At 33.9% G+C, this 14,002-nt stretch overlaps 1 long non-coding RNA gene across 1 annotated transcript; it reads right to left on the reverse strand.

Moving 5' to 3' along the window:
• Window positions 1–6,267: 6,267 nt before the first annotated feature.
• LOC143258190 (uncharacterized) lies at window positions 6,268–7,832 on the reverse strand. The gene is made up of 2 exons (XR_013032181.1): window positions 7,698–7,832; window positions 6,268–6,765 (listed from the first exon to the last, which is right to left on the reverse strand). It is a non-coding gene; the product is annotated as an uncharacterized LOC143258190 (long non-coding RNA).
• Between the last annotated feature and the right edge of the window lie 6,170 nt (window positions 7,833–14,002).

The raw sequence follows: 14,002 nt of genomic DNA on the forward strand, positions 1-14,002 counted from the left end.
TAAAAACATCCATGCCGTATTTGACGCTTCCCCCAGATGATTTTATAATGTCTAAAGAATTGGTCAGCAAATGGCTGAGCTCACATTGTTTATTCTTTTCAAAGTTCCTTTTGAGATGTTAAAAAGACAAAGTAGACATCCATAATTTCTGTACTTGAATCGTAAGCATCCATATATGAGATTTCCAAAGTTTAGCTATTCATGTATGAATTATTCAGATATCAGTTATCCATATTTGAGTTAATTGTATATGAGGTATCAATATTTCAGTTATACAGATTAGTATTACCTATATGTATGAGTTATTCAGATTTTATTTTGCTAACTATGAGTTATTTCCGATTTAAGCTATCCATGTATGAGTTACCCAGATATGAGCTATTTTCGATTGGAAAAGTTGAATGTTTTACTTTCAATGAATAATTGTTTAAAGAATAGAACAAACACTTTATTTCATTCATTGTTTAAACAACAGAACAATCACCTTATTCACATGCCCTAAAATACAGATAAATTGAGCGTATTTCGTGATCTTCAGCAAACTCTGTGCCTGAAACATTGTAGTTTAGCTAACATAAAAAATACAATAAACATTATTAAGTACACTTCTACACTATGTGCAGTATTATATAAATTATTACATATACTTACATACAGTCTACAGTAATTTAAATATTACGAAGATAGTATATACAATCTGCAGTAACATGGAATTCATTAACTATATTTACATACTGTCTTTAGTAATATAAATATTATTAACATTACTTATCTACTATCTGCAGTAAATATAATCATTATTAAGTATACTTATGTGTTAATTAAAGTAAATATAATTATTATTAAGTATACTTATGTAGTATCTTCAGTAATATAATCATTATTACGTATACTTCTCCACTATCTGCTGTAATATGAACATTATTAAGAATGCTTACATACTATATGCAGTAATACAAACATTATTAAGAATACTTATGTGCTATCTTCAATAACATAAACATTATTGTAGTTTAGCTAACAGAAAAATATAATAAACATTATTAAGTACACTTCTACACTATGTGCAGTATTATATAAATTATTACATATACTTACATACAGTTTACAGTAATTTAAATATTACGAAGATAGTATATACCATCTGCAGTAACATTGAAATCATTAACTATATTTATATACTGTCTTTAGTAATATAAACATTATTAACATTACTTATCTATGAAGTATGAACTATCTGCAGTAATGTAATCATTATTAAGTATACTTCTCTGTTATCTGCAGTAATATACACAGTATTATATATACTTGTCTGCTACCTACAGTAATAAAAAGAGTATTAAGTAAATTTCTCTACTATCTGGGGTAATATAAACATTATTAAATATGTTTATGTACCGTTTTTAGTAATGTAACCATTATTAAGTATACTTCTCTCTTATATGCAGTAACATACATAGTATTACGTATACTTGTCTGCTATCTGCAGTAATAAAAAGAGTATTAAGTATAACATGCAGTACATAGTATTACGTATACTTGTCTGCTATCTGCAGTAATAAAAGAGTATTAAGTATACTTCTCTACTATCTAGGGTAATGTAATCATTATTAAGTATACTTGTCTACTATCTGAAATAATATGAACATTATTATGTATACTCGTTCACTATCTGCAGTAATATAAATATTATTAAGTATTTTAAGCATACTCTACAGTAATTTACAACAAATTTTGTTACTGATTCGTTTAAAAAATTGAATTGCATTGTTAAACAACTGTTTTGTTCCTTTCGGAGATTTGCAGATAGAAAGTGATTATGTTTATTGTATCTAAGTAGATTTCTCAAGAGACTCCTATTTACAAGTGTTACTAATTCATTTTTCTGCATAGAGACCTTCATTTTGATACTAGCAGTCCTTTAAACGAATTTGCATGTCAGAGTGGAAAAACAGAAGTTAAGAATATTCCGAAAGTAATATTTCATCAACTAAAATTGAACTCCAAGAAGGTGTATCTTGACTTTTATTCTAGCAGCTTCACATATACAGCTGGTGTTTGTTCCGCCATTACATCAGTTCCAACATGGCTGTGTGCAAAACAGACAAAATATGTTAAATTAAATTCGCATAGAAAATTGTAATAATGGTCAATTATACAGTGAGATTCGAAAAGACTGACCAATAAAGGTCACTTACAGTTTTTAACCACACCATAACGGCTGTTAGTTTTTGTTTGTTTGTTTCAATTACAAACCCTTAGGCCACACCCAGTGACACATTGATATGTCTGCGGGCTTATACTATTAGCAACTAGGTTTTGACATTCGTGGTGGAAAGAGCACAGGTAGCCCTCTGTGCATAATAACGAAACAAACAAACCTTCAGTTTATAGCTCCATCATCTAATTACACTTTTGGTTTGTTTGTTTGTTTGTTTGTTTTGGAATTTCGCACAATGCTACTCGAGGGCTATCTGTGCTAGCCGTCCCTAATTTAGCAGTGTAAGACTAGAGGGAAGGCAGCTAGTCATCACCACCCACCGCCAACTCTTGGGATACTCTTTTACCAACGAATAGTGGGATTGACCGTCACATTATAACGCCCCCACGGCTGGGAGGGCGAGCATGTTTGGCGCGACGCGGGCGCGAACCCGCGACCCTCGGATTACGAGTCGCACGCTTTACGCACTAGGCCATGCCAGGCCTACACTTTTGGACTCAGGAGGTTGTATCTTTTCGAATGATGTATTTAACCACGTTCAATGTCTCGTAGATTAATTTGCTTTAATCATGCCTAAAATAAATTCAAATGCCGTGACTAATGTGAATTCTCACTTGTTTAAAATGCAAAATGAAGAGCTCGTCTAAAAACAGAGTGATGGCAAATCTGAAAACTGGTACTTCGCTGAAAACACATAGTATTTTTAAAATCAGACGGACAAGATGGGCTTAATAATATTTAAGAAATATACTTACAGGTTATGAGATAATAAAAATAGTAATAATTCCGTTAACGATAAAAACAAAAACCTTATATTCTGCATGTTTGGAACCCACGATCCTTGGTGGCTCAGAATTACATTACAGGGCTTGAAACATCAGGATTCAATCTTTATGGTGGGCACAGCGCAGTTAGCCCATTATGCAGATTCGTGAACAAACCTTTATTATGTCTATTTCTGGTTCGAAACTTACAATAATAAAATATTTAGTGCTTAATATATTTCGTATATTTAGTTATGTTTTTAATCGTAAGATTTTTTAAACCAGAAAAGAGTTTAACGAAGAGTACATGTCAACATATATTGTACCTTTGAAGAGAGTCCAAACACTTAGAAACATATATACACACATTTAGATTATTCGCTGTTGTTGAAAATTTAGTGAAAGATAAATATTTATTAAGAACATAAATGTACAATACTCAAAACAAACACATTCTGTATCTTAAAATGTAACCAATTCCAGTATAACGGCTTGGTTTATATATTATACAAACTTCATTTGTCTACACAAAAAGATCAAGAGCGGCTAGATGGTCAGAGTTCCGGACGACAGCCACATACATCCATCATTAGTAGCCAGGCATGGCCAGGTGGCTAAGGTTCTCGACTCGTAATCTGAGGGTCGCTGGTTTGAATTCCCGTCTCACCACACAAGCTAGCCCTTTCAGCCGTTGGGGCTTTATAATGTGCGGTCAATCCCACTATTCGTTGGTAAAAGAGTAGCCCAAGAGTTGACTGTGGGTGGTGACGACCAGCTGCCTTCCATCTAGTCTTACACTGCTAAATTAGGGACGGCTAGCGCAGATAGCCCTCGTGTAGTTTTGCGCAAAAGTCAGAAACAAACGAACAAACAATTGCACCATTCGCGTACTCTTACTGGCAAAACACCAACACTAACAAAAATATATTTCAACATTTTGGGACCGTGGGGCGTTGTAACTCCTAATATTTGGTCAGAAAAGAGTAGCCCAGGAAAGGGCGTTGCGTGCCGTTAATTAGGTGCTTTCAATCTAGTTTAGCAGTTCAAAAGTTTGAACGAGTAGGCTCAGAGAAGATATATAGTTCGGAACTCTAACGACTGAGACACGATCAGCCCCAATTAAATAATATTAAGGATGAGAGTAGATTCATAACCACCTTTTTTCATCCGTTTTACCGCAGATACAGTGAGTGTGATTGATATGTTGGTATCGTTTTCTAGAATTTTTCTTATATCAGGTCACCTCATAAGAAATGTCCGAAAATTTAATACAAAAAGTGCATCATCATTTCTGTCTTTGTAGAAGACTATAATGACTAAAATATGTAGTAGGGCGTGTATAAAAATGTTCAGACAAATAAAAGAAACTAATCCAAATCCATTTTTTAGATCATTAATTAAATAAACCCTTATAAAGATAGATGTGTCTGAGGAACATATTAAGCATATAACGTTTTATGAGTTTTAAAAAGGCAATAGTGTCGCAGAAACTACGCGAAACATTCAAGGTGTTTATGGTGCTGAGTCTCTCTATAAAAGAAAATGTCGAATGTGGTTTTGAGAAGTTCAGATCAGGTGATTACAGCTTAAGTGATGCACCACGCTCAGGTCATGCTGTTGAGTTTAATGGTGACTTAATGCTGGCTGCACTTAATAACGATTGTGCTGTAACAGTTGAAGAAATAGCACTGAAGCTTAATTCAACCTATTTAACAGTTCACCGTCATCTGCAAGAACTTGGAAAGGTGTCAAAACTTGGAAAATGGGTCCCCCGTGATTTGACAGAAACCAACCTTAGAGCAAGAATAGACATTTGCACTCCTCTGCACTCTCGTGAACTCATTCACCTTTTCCAGACAGATTGACGACTGGAGATGAAAAATGGATATTTATTAAAAATGTTAAGCGCCGCAGACAATGGCTTAGTGCAGGTATATTGGCTAAATCACAGCCCAAAATGGACCTCCACCCTAGGAAAGTCTTGTTAAGCGTTTGGTAGGATATTGTGGGTGTGATCCACTCAATGCAACGATTACATCAAACTTCCCTTATCAACAGTTAGGGCGCTTGAATGTTATACTGACAAAAAGAGGTCGTACATTATCCTGGTGTAACATAACACCTTTACGATTGATCAAGATAGTTCTGAAAAATTCGGAAAAGATGATAATCAGATAGAGGGAAGATCTGGAACACATGAAGATGTTAAAACTACCCTCTCTACAGTCTTTTCCTTCAAATCCCAATAATTTTACAGTAGTGGCATTCAGAAGCTTGTGAATCGTTGACAGGAAGTAATTAATAATGATGAAACATACATTATTGATTAAATAACATTAAAATCGTTTGAAATCCTTTCTCTTTTTCTGAATTTAAAATCGGACATTATTTAAGGGATGACCTAATATCATAAACTCATTCTGTGAGACATTCTCCAGTGGTTCAATCGTAAACCTAAAAGCCTATAACGCAAAAAACTGGGTTTCGATACCTGTGCTGGGCACGGCACAAATAGCCTATTGTGTAGTTTAGTGCGTATAATAAAGAAACAAAATGTTTTGAATGCTTTTTAAGTCTTAACGTGGAACCTCATATGTCTTAAATCCCTAAGGTTTGTTTGCTTTTTTAGAACTAATCCACATTTAGCTAGTTGCTGTGTCCACCGAAGAAAATGCAATCCTGGGTTGTACATCCATAGATATAAAGCTGCCCCACAAGGGAAACAAGTCCCATACAGAAACGAATGAAGAATGAAATGAAAAACAATATTAATAGGAGCCTAAGACTTAAACCTCATGTCGTTCATTGCTGAGCTCAAAAAACCTCAGTGAATTTCCTTACAAATTTTAATGACTTATTAACAGTAGCAAGAATATATCTGTCTCGTACTGAACTACGATTCTTACTATCAAAATGTGAAAATTTGTATTAACGGGAAACAAACTAATGTTTAATTAGGTTTGGATCCCGAGTCATCATGCGAGCTGTTTGTGCTCTATTTTTAATCTGTTTATATGTGTGTTTTTTCTTATAGCAAAGTCGTATCTGCTGAGCCAACTGAAGGGATTCAAACCCCTGCTTTTAGTGTTGTAAATCCGTAGACTTACTGCTGTACCAGCAGGGGATTAATCTCTTTATTAAAGAGATCTATTAAATTATATTGAAAGCCTCAGTCTGAAAACAATAACGACATCACAAAAATATCAAGTTAAATGCACATGGAAACATACATACATTACACAAACTGTTTGAAGAAAAGGTCATTTATTTATTTTACTTTCATGAAACATACAACTGTCCGCTAAGTGTCTTTGTTTTATAAAATATTTGCCCCTATGTAAAGTGATCACATTACCATAATAACTTTACCTTTCATTTCTTTCCATATTGTTTTACTACCACAAATAAAAGACTCAATGTTGATATCGAAAAATATCATACTTGAATGAAAATGTATATTTTAACCCTCGTAATATATATTTTGTGTGTGTGTGTGTGTGAATAATAACAGATGTCCTAATGTTATAACAGGTTCTCAACAGGAGATACACAAAATCACACTGTTAACACATTGCCTTTTTCACTCTCCGGGTGATCGTTTGATAAACCCTAGCTTTTTTTATCGAAATGTATCACTAGGTGACGCTTTTCTTCTAGCTCGTAACATTCTTCCTCGTCATCAGACAGACTGCTGCTCTGGGTGTCGTCATTAGTCCGAAAGCGGTGAAGATTGGTGCCGACCAGAATGAAGATTATAGCGGCGTAGAATACGATGACTACCTAAAAACATGTTTATCAAATGATTAACAACTATATACTGACTTTATAAAATATTACTTTAAGCGCTTGGTAATAAACTATTTGCTTGGTGTCATTACGTTAACATGATTTTTAAGTGTCTTGTGTACATTCTCATGCTGTGTTTATTATTACATTGCAAGTGATTTTTACAATAAAACTCTATTCTCAGTCAAATATTTCAACAAATTATCTGTATTATCAGTCTATGAATAAAATGAACACCGAAGTTGTCCATTTATTGTTCCGTTATTAATGACTGATTAAGGTTTTGTTTCTGTGATCAATGTTGCACCCTCTCCTGGTGAGATTTTATTTATGTGGTGACGCAACACAATTAAATTGTATCGGCCTAATTTAAATATATGTATATATTAAACAAATAAACAATTTGAGAAACGTTTCAAATATATAGTTTTATGACTGATCTATTTGGTCATTCACAGATTGTGAATAAGCCACGTCTGGTGAAGCGATGCCAGCAACAGAATCCTACAATAATTTATTTTTTCTCTAAATCCTGATACTAAACAGCAGTGTGTATAACAAGTGTAGAAGAACTAGATATATGTTTCACTGAAGCAATAAAGTTCCTTCAAGAGCAGTGCGTCCATATGCCTTTTTTTATGTTAGGAGTCACGACAGTTTCAACTTTTTCAATTAAACTGAAGGAGAGAGAGAGAAAAAGAAGGCACCTTTACAACAGGTTCCAAAAGCAGATATTATTTATATATATAAGATAAAGTTATTTCACGTTATGTATCAGACTAAATACTCTTTAAAAATAGGGAGACTTATTCCCCTATCGCTGTTAAAACTTCTTACCTTCAGATGCAGGGAAATAATTATGGTAAAATAAATTCCATATATATTTAACTGAAAATTCTTACTAAGGTCAGTAGTTACAAACTTACCGTGACATAAATTATGGCGTCTGTGGATTGATCAGGAAAAATCACCCGGACAGTGTGATGAGGATCTACCTTGTGGGGTCCTGCTGCTTGTAAAGCACTTGGTGTTATCGTATCGTTGCACATACCGTTTGAAAGTAGCCTAAAGTAGAAAAAACAAAACTGTTTAAAAAATACTACAAAGGACTAGCAAAGCTAAAATTAAGGCCTAACCAGGAATAGGTTTTTTCTAAACTATTTCTATAGTATGATATCTCCATAAAACTCTTGATTGTGCTTACTTTAAATCTACTTTACCTTTGCTATGGTAGTAATCATGTATAAGATTTGTGTAATACCATTACAATTCGTAGATATTTCAATAAAATTAGTTTTATTAGGATATAATGATTATTTTTTCCTTGTTATATGCCACTGTATCAATTAAGTTTAGAATTGTGAGTTTTGATTTCCTTTGTTTGTTTATTTTGCTCACGCATGTTTAATGTTAATCGTTACTCGTATACAGAGAGATGATCTGAAACTTAATTAATAGCTTACACGTGAAACATTAAAAGATATGTTTTAGAGATATTAACACAAATCTACGGATGGGATTTGTGCACTATACTCGCAACAGTTATCGAAATCTGATTGTTAGTGTCATAAGCCCTCAGACTTACTACTAATATCAAGAAGTGTTAAGCAAAATGAAACATTCTCACTATATTAGGCACTTCGAAAATAAAAGACGCACGTTTGTTTGTTTTGAATTTCGCACAAAGCTACTCGAGGGCTATCTGCGCTAGCCGTCCCTAATTTAGCAGCGCAAGACTAGAGGGAAGGCAGCTAGTCATCACCACCCACCGCCAACCCTTGGGCTACTCTTTTACCAACGAATAGTGGGATTGACCATCACATTATAACGCCCCACGGCTGAAAGGGTGAGCATGTTTGGTGCACCGGGATTTGAAACTGCGACCCTCGGATTACAGGTCGAACGCCTTAACCCACTTGGCAATACCGGGCCAAAGACGCACGTACTGACCTAATCTGAAAGAAATTTGACACAATTAAACTTTCAAACTCTCAATGAACATAATTCGGAAACAAAAATGCAAAGAGCGGAGTGTTTTATTTGATCATTTAAGCAACCATACTATGCTGCACATTAATGTTATGTAGCACATCTGATGCTTCTGCACATCATGAGGTCGTTTATATTGTTTTATTAAAACTTGGTACTTAGCACTTTGGAGAAAAAGAACTAAGTGAAAAAAGAAAAATAATTTATTCCCTGCTCAACAAGGGAAGTGAGTTTCCTGTGAATAGTCAATCACTCCTTATCCACTTTATTGTGATGACCAGGCGTGTCCTAAGTGCTTAACACCTGCTCTGAATACAAATCCGACGATTTGTAGTTTTTTGTTGCAAACAAAAGAAAAAAAAAAAGATGATGGTACAACTGGAGTTGACGATTTCTATTACTGATTATGTACCTTGCCTTTAATTCTTCACCTTAAAAATTAAGAACGGCTAACGGTGATAGCCCTTGAGTAGTCTTGTGTGAACCTTAATAAACAGTTAAAATGTTTATCTTCTATCGAAATGTTCTCCCAGTGAGATAGCTATAAGTTTTTTAGAGTTGAAACATTAAAATCTGTGGTTTGTTTCTAAAATCAAACAAAAATATTGACTGGTCGCTTTGGTTTTCTGTAACGATGAAACAGACTTGCAGTATATATACTTGAAGACTGCTATCAGTGTAATTTTATTTAATAAAACTGTTTATGGAGACAAGAAGGTATTCTAAACACAGGTATAGATATCAAACAGGTTTTGGTATGATACTGTTTGTTAAAAATCCCTCGGTTAAGCCTTATTCACTACAGAATATTAAATTGTAGATGTTTACCTAGGCGACACCAATTTCAGATTTCTAGCTTGAAACTCTGATAGCTCAATAGCTAAAATAGGTACAGCGGCGTTTCTAGGGATTTGTGTGCAGTAGGCATTAGAAGGCACAGAGTTAAATTTGTGGGGAAAAAAACTTTTATGCCAGTGACAATGCAAATAAAGAGGATTTTGAAACCTTAAAATAATGTATCTCAGATGAAGGCTGTTGGGGAGGAAAGCAGAACTATTCAATGGAAGATACCCCCGCAACAAGACCATGGAGATGTGCCTCAACTATTCTCGAAACATTATAACTTCTTTTGGCTCTAGTGATCATCTTGACCATTGGCCTAATTCCATTAAAACGTGATTTCAATAAATGTTAAACCAGTTTTATGGTAGAGTTCCTAATTTTCTATATGCCCTAATGTTCACTTAATCCTTGACCTCACTTCATTAAAATACGTGTATTATGCCCTAGTAAGGCAGATATGCAAGGTAATTTCTAATTTTCTCTATTAGCCCTACTATTTTCTTTAGAGAGAGTTACTTGCATAAGAAAATTTTATTTCATCGACTATAAAGTCACGTTTCCATAAACGTGTAGTTAATAATTTTATTTACGGTAGAAAACACTTAATAAAACATTCTTAAGGTATAAAGTACTTGACAAAACATTCTTAAATTACAAAACACTGAATAAAACATTCTTACAGTAGAAAAAAACTCAATAGAATATCCTTGAGGTAGAATACATTTAATAAAACATTCGTAAAGTATAAAACCGGAATAAAACATTCTTATGGTAGAAAATATTGAATACAAACGTCTTAAAATAACCTGGAGTCAATATTATTACGGTAGTGAATAAATGAATTTTATCATATTTTATTCAAAAATCGATATATAACAATTTGTCCTGTCAAAAACCTCTTTAAAATATCTCAGTTGATTACGCTGCGACATTTCTATGAACCACGGTTTAGATCTATTCATTTCTCAAGTAATACGTGCACGATCAATAAGTCCATAATACGGCCAGTAACGTCCGTTTTCCTTCCGATATGGCGATTCACGTGTTCTTAGTAGTTGATGGTGGCCCAAGGTTTAGTACTACACCATTCTGTCTTCATGTATGTTCTGTTCATTCTAATAAAGAAATAGGTTTCCACAAACTAAGAAAATTGAATCGGCCAATGGACATACGTAAGCACGTGCGTGTCATATATCTCACTTAACTTCTTCAGTATCGCGCATAAACTTCCCTCAGTCGTTCCCATGTGAAGGACTACTCACCACCAGATGGCGAAAGAGTTAAAAATAGCAAAATATATTGTCCGATTACCACGCTATAATGACATAGAACAGCTTTACTACGCGTATTTCGCGGTCATTGCAGAGCACGTGATCTTTTTTGGAGGGAAGGTTGGACAAGAACATCACATAAGTATATAGATATATATGTCTACGTTCTTTTCTTGTAACAAGGTTGCATATAAATATATATGTATATATATTCCTACTCTATTCTATCAATAATTAACTAGAAACGTGATTTTCGTGACCAGCCTATATTCCTAGAATGTTATTTAAAAGTAAACCTCTATTGCCATAAAAACGGAAATTTAGCCTTTCAACGCAAAGTTTAACGTGCTTCGACAAGTAATATGAATAGTTTGTCCTACGTTGATCATATTTATGGAACAAAATTGAAAAAGCTAATAGTTGTTTTTTTTTTATTTTACTATTATCACATGCGATTCACAAAATTAATAATAACCTCTTGCCCTATTTCCGAAACTTAGCAAGATTAACTGAAAGTCACACTCTTAAAAAACTACAACGAAGATCTTCCATGGACGTCACATTTTGTTTTGTTTCGGCTACCCGCGTCATCCGTAATTCTAAAACGATAGGCTAAAGGGAAGCAAGCTAATCAATACTACCAACCTTTGAGCTACTCCTCAAAGACAAAATAGTGGGATCTGACTGTCATGCTTATAGGTGATTCAGTACTTTATGTTAAAACGATTTGGAAGCCTCACACAGCATTGTAGTTCTTGTCACCACGTCTGCTCTCTCCAACAATTGTGCATCGTGACAATCTTCTTGTGGTGTAGTCTTTATTGTACTATGCTCTGTCATAAGGTTGTCATGTCTAAAGCATATCCCTCCTCTTTGATAACTTTCCATATGATATTTAGTGTACGAGGACGATAGTTTCTCAACGTCTATTTCAACAGTCCGTCACAATAAAAACCCATACGCGTTGTGTCCGGCAACTTGAAGTGTCTTTGTATGAAATAGCATAAATATCTTTCTCTGTATACAATATTCAAACAGGACTTTGACACAAAGACTTTCCGTTGTTGATATATTCATCCATTTACATAGACCATTGACATAAGTTAATTTCTCTCCTTACTTCAGTCCTTCCAGTTGCGATTATATTTTTAATTTCTCCTTTCCTCCTAACGTGTCCAAAAAACTCCAACTGTCTTTTCTGATGTTAATTAGCAACTTCCTCTTGCAGCATGTTCTTAAGAAAATATCTTCATTTGAGATGTGACTTATCCAACATACCTTTAAGATGAGCCTTAAGAATCACAAATTATTTGCTTAACTTTCCTTTTCCGTACTTGGTGATATTGTCCAACATTCTGATGCATACATGAGAATTGGTATAATATAGCAATTCAAAACTCATAACTTGGTTTTCATTAAAATTTTACTACTTGTTAGTATCCTTTCGAGTTTCAGAAATGCATCTTTTGCCATCTCTATTCTCCATTTTATTTCATTTTCACATTTACCATCAAATTTTAACCAACTTCCCAGGTAGTTGACTTCTTATCTGTTCTCTATCTACTTTGAGATTCCACACCAGAATAATCTTCTGTGTAATTACCGTACATTGTTTTTTCATACGGTTAATAGTTAAACCATTCTTCTCACTTTCACAAACAAATTTATCTAAATTTTCTACAGCTTCTTTTCTGAATCAGCTATTAAAACTGTATCATCAGTATAATACAAGTTATTCTTAGTTTTGGATGATGTCATTTAATTCATTTTCTATTTTCACTGATGCAAAAGTTTTGATATAATCAATAAAACACAGGAAACGGATTTTGTTCATTTCCATTGCTCTCTCTAAAAACATTGTTACCATAAACATGCCACTTTTTGCACAGCGACCATCAATAAAACCATATTGAACTTTTGCGACCTCTTCTCTTATTCTACTCCTAGCTCTCATCATCAACACCTTTTATTGGATCTTTTTTCCAAGGATCATTAAACTGATGGTTCGATGTTGTTTACATTCAGTGGCTCCAGTCTTTTGGAAAGCGCAATAACGATCTAGTTACTAAGATACAAACATATTATTTATTCTGCTGCAATTTCATATCGTCCTGTAGCTTTATTGGTTTTCATTTTACTGATAACCGTTCTTACTTCTGACTTTATAATTTTCCATTCATCTGTTTTCTTCATAAAGATTGAGTTTTCTCTATGACTATCGTGGAATAAATCTTCAATATGCTCTGTCCATATTCCCAATATGTGTACTCCTTCATAAACATATCACTAGTCTTAGCTATTATACATCTACTAGCAGTGCATCCTCCTTTGCCTGTGATGTCTTTAATATTTCTATACATTTATACAACATATTTATTTATTTATATTTATATTTATATATATCTATATATTTCTATCAGGGACTCCCTGAATACTGTTGCAGGTTTTCTCTGATTTGTGAAACACCATAGATTATGGTTGGCAAAACACTACAGTAAATTTCCATTTTTTGCTTCAGGTTGCAGTGCTCAAGTAACTTATTGTTGTACAAGTTACACAAGGCATCCGCCAAGTGATATGACCCGCTGTACAGCATCAAATAATAAATATGTTTCATTTTCCAACTGCTTGAGGTATACTAATTAAACAGATATTCCATTGAATCAGTTTTTATATACGTGTTTCTTTTTTCAGACAAAGATCTTTCCTGATTATTTTTATTGGTACACTTGAGCAGCTTTAGCTACTAACACTTGTGTTCTACAAATCCCATCTGTTACAAGATTCCGCACGTTACTTTCAACAGTTTAGGTATTAGTTGTTATAAATCTCTTTTTAGATAGTCCTGGTGCTCCAAGTTGATCAATATTTCTTTGTTTTCCAATACTATTAATTAGAAAAGTTATCCTGCTTCTTGTAAAGTATCATGCTTAATCCCGAACTTAATTCATCTTTAGGATTTCAATACGTGAACATTTTATCTAGGGTAGGGTTGTTACACACCTCTTCCCAAAAGCAAAACATGTTTTGGTGGAACTTTACTACCGACATAACTGCAAACAATGTAAAAATGTAGTTCTGATACATTCCGTTCTATTGAGATATTACATCGGCTGTGGTTGTTACGC

Source organism: Tachypleus tridentatus, chromosome 7 (genome assembly GCF_004210375.1).
Source record: "Tachypleus tridentatus isolate NWPU-2018 chromosome 7, ASM421037v1, whole genome shotgun sequence".
NCBI classification, from domain to species: domain Eukaryota; kingdom Metazoa; phylum Arthropoda; class Merostomata; order Xiphosura; family Limulidae; genus Tachypleus; species Tachypleus tridentatus.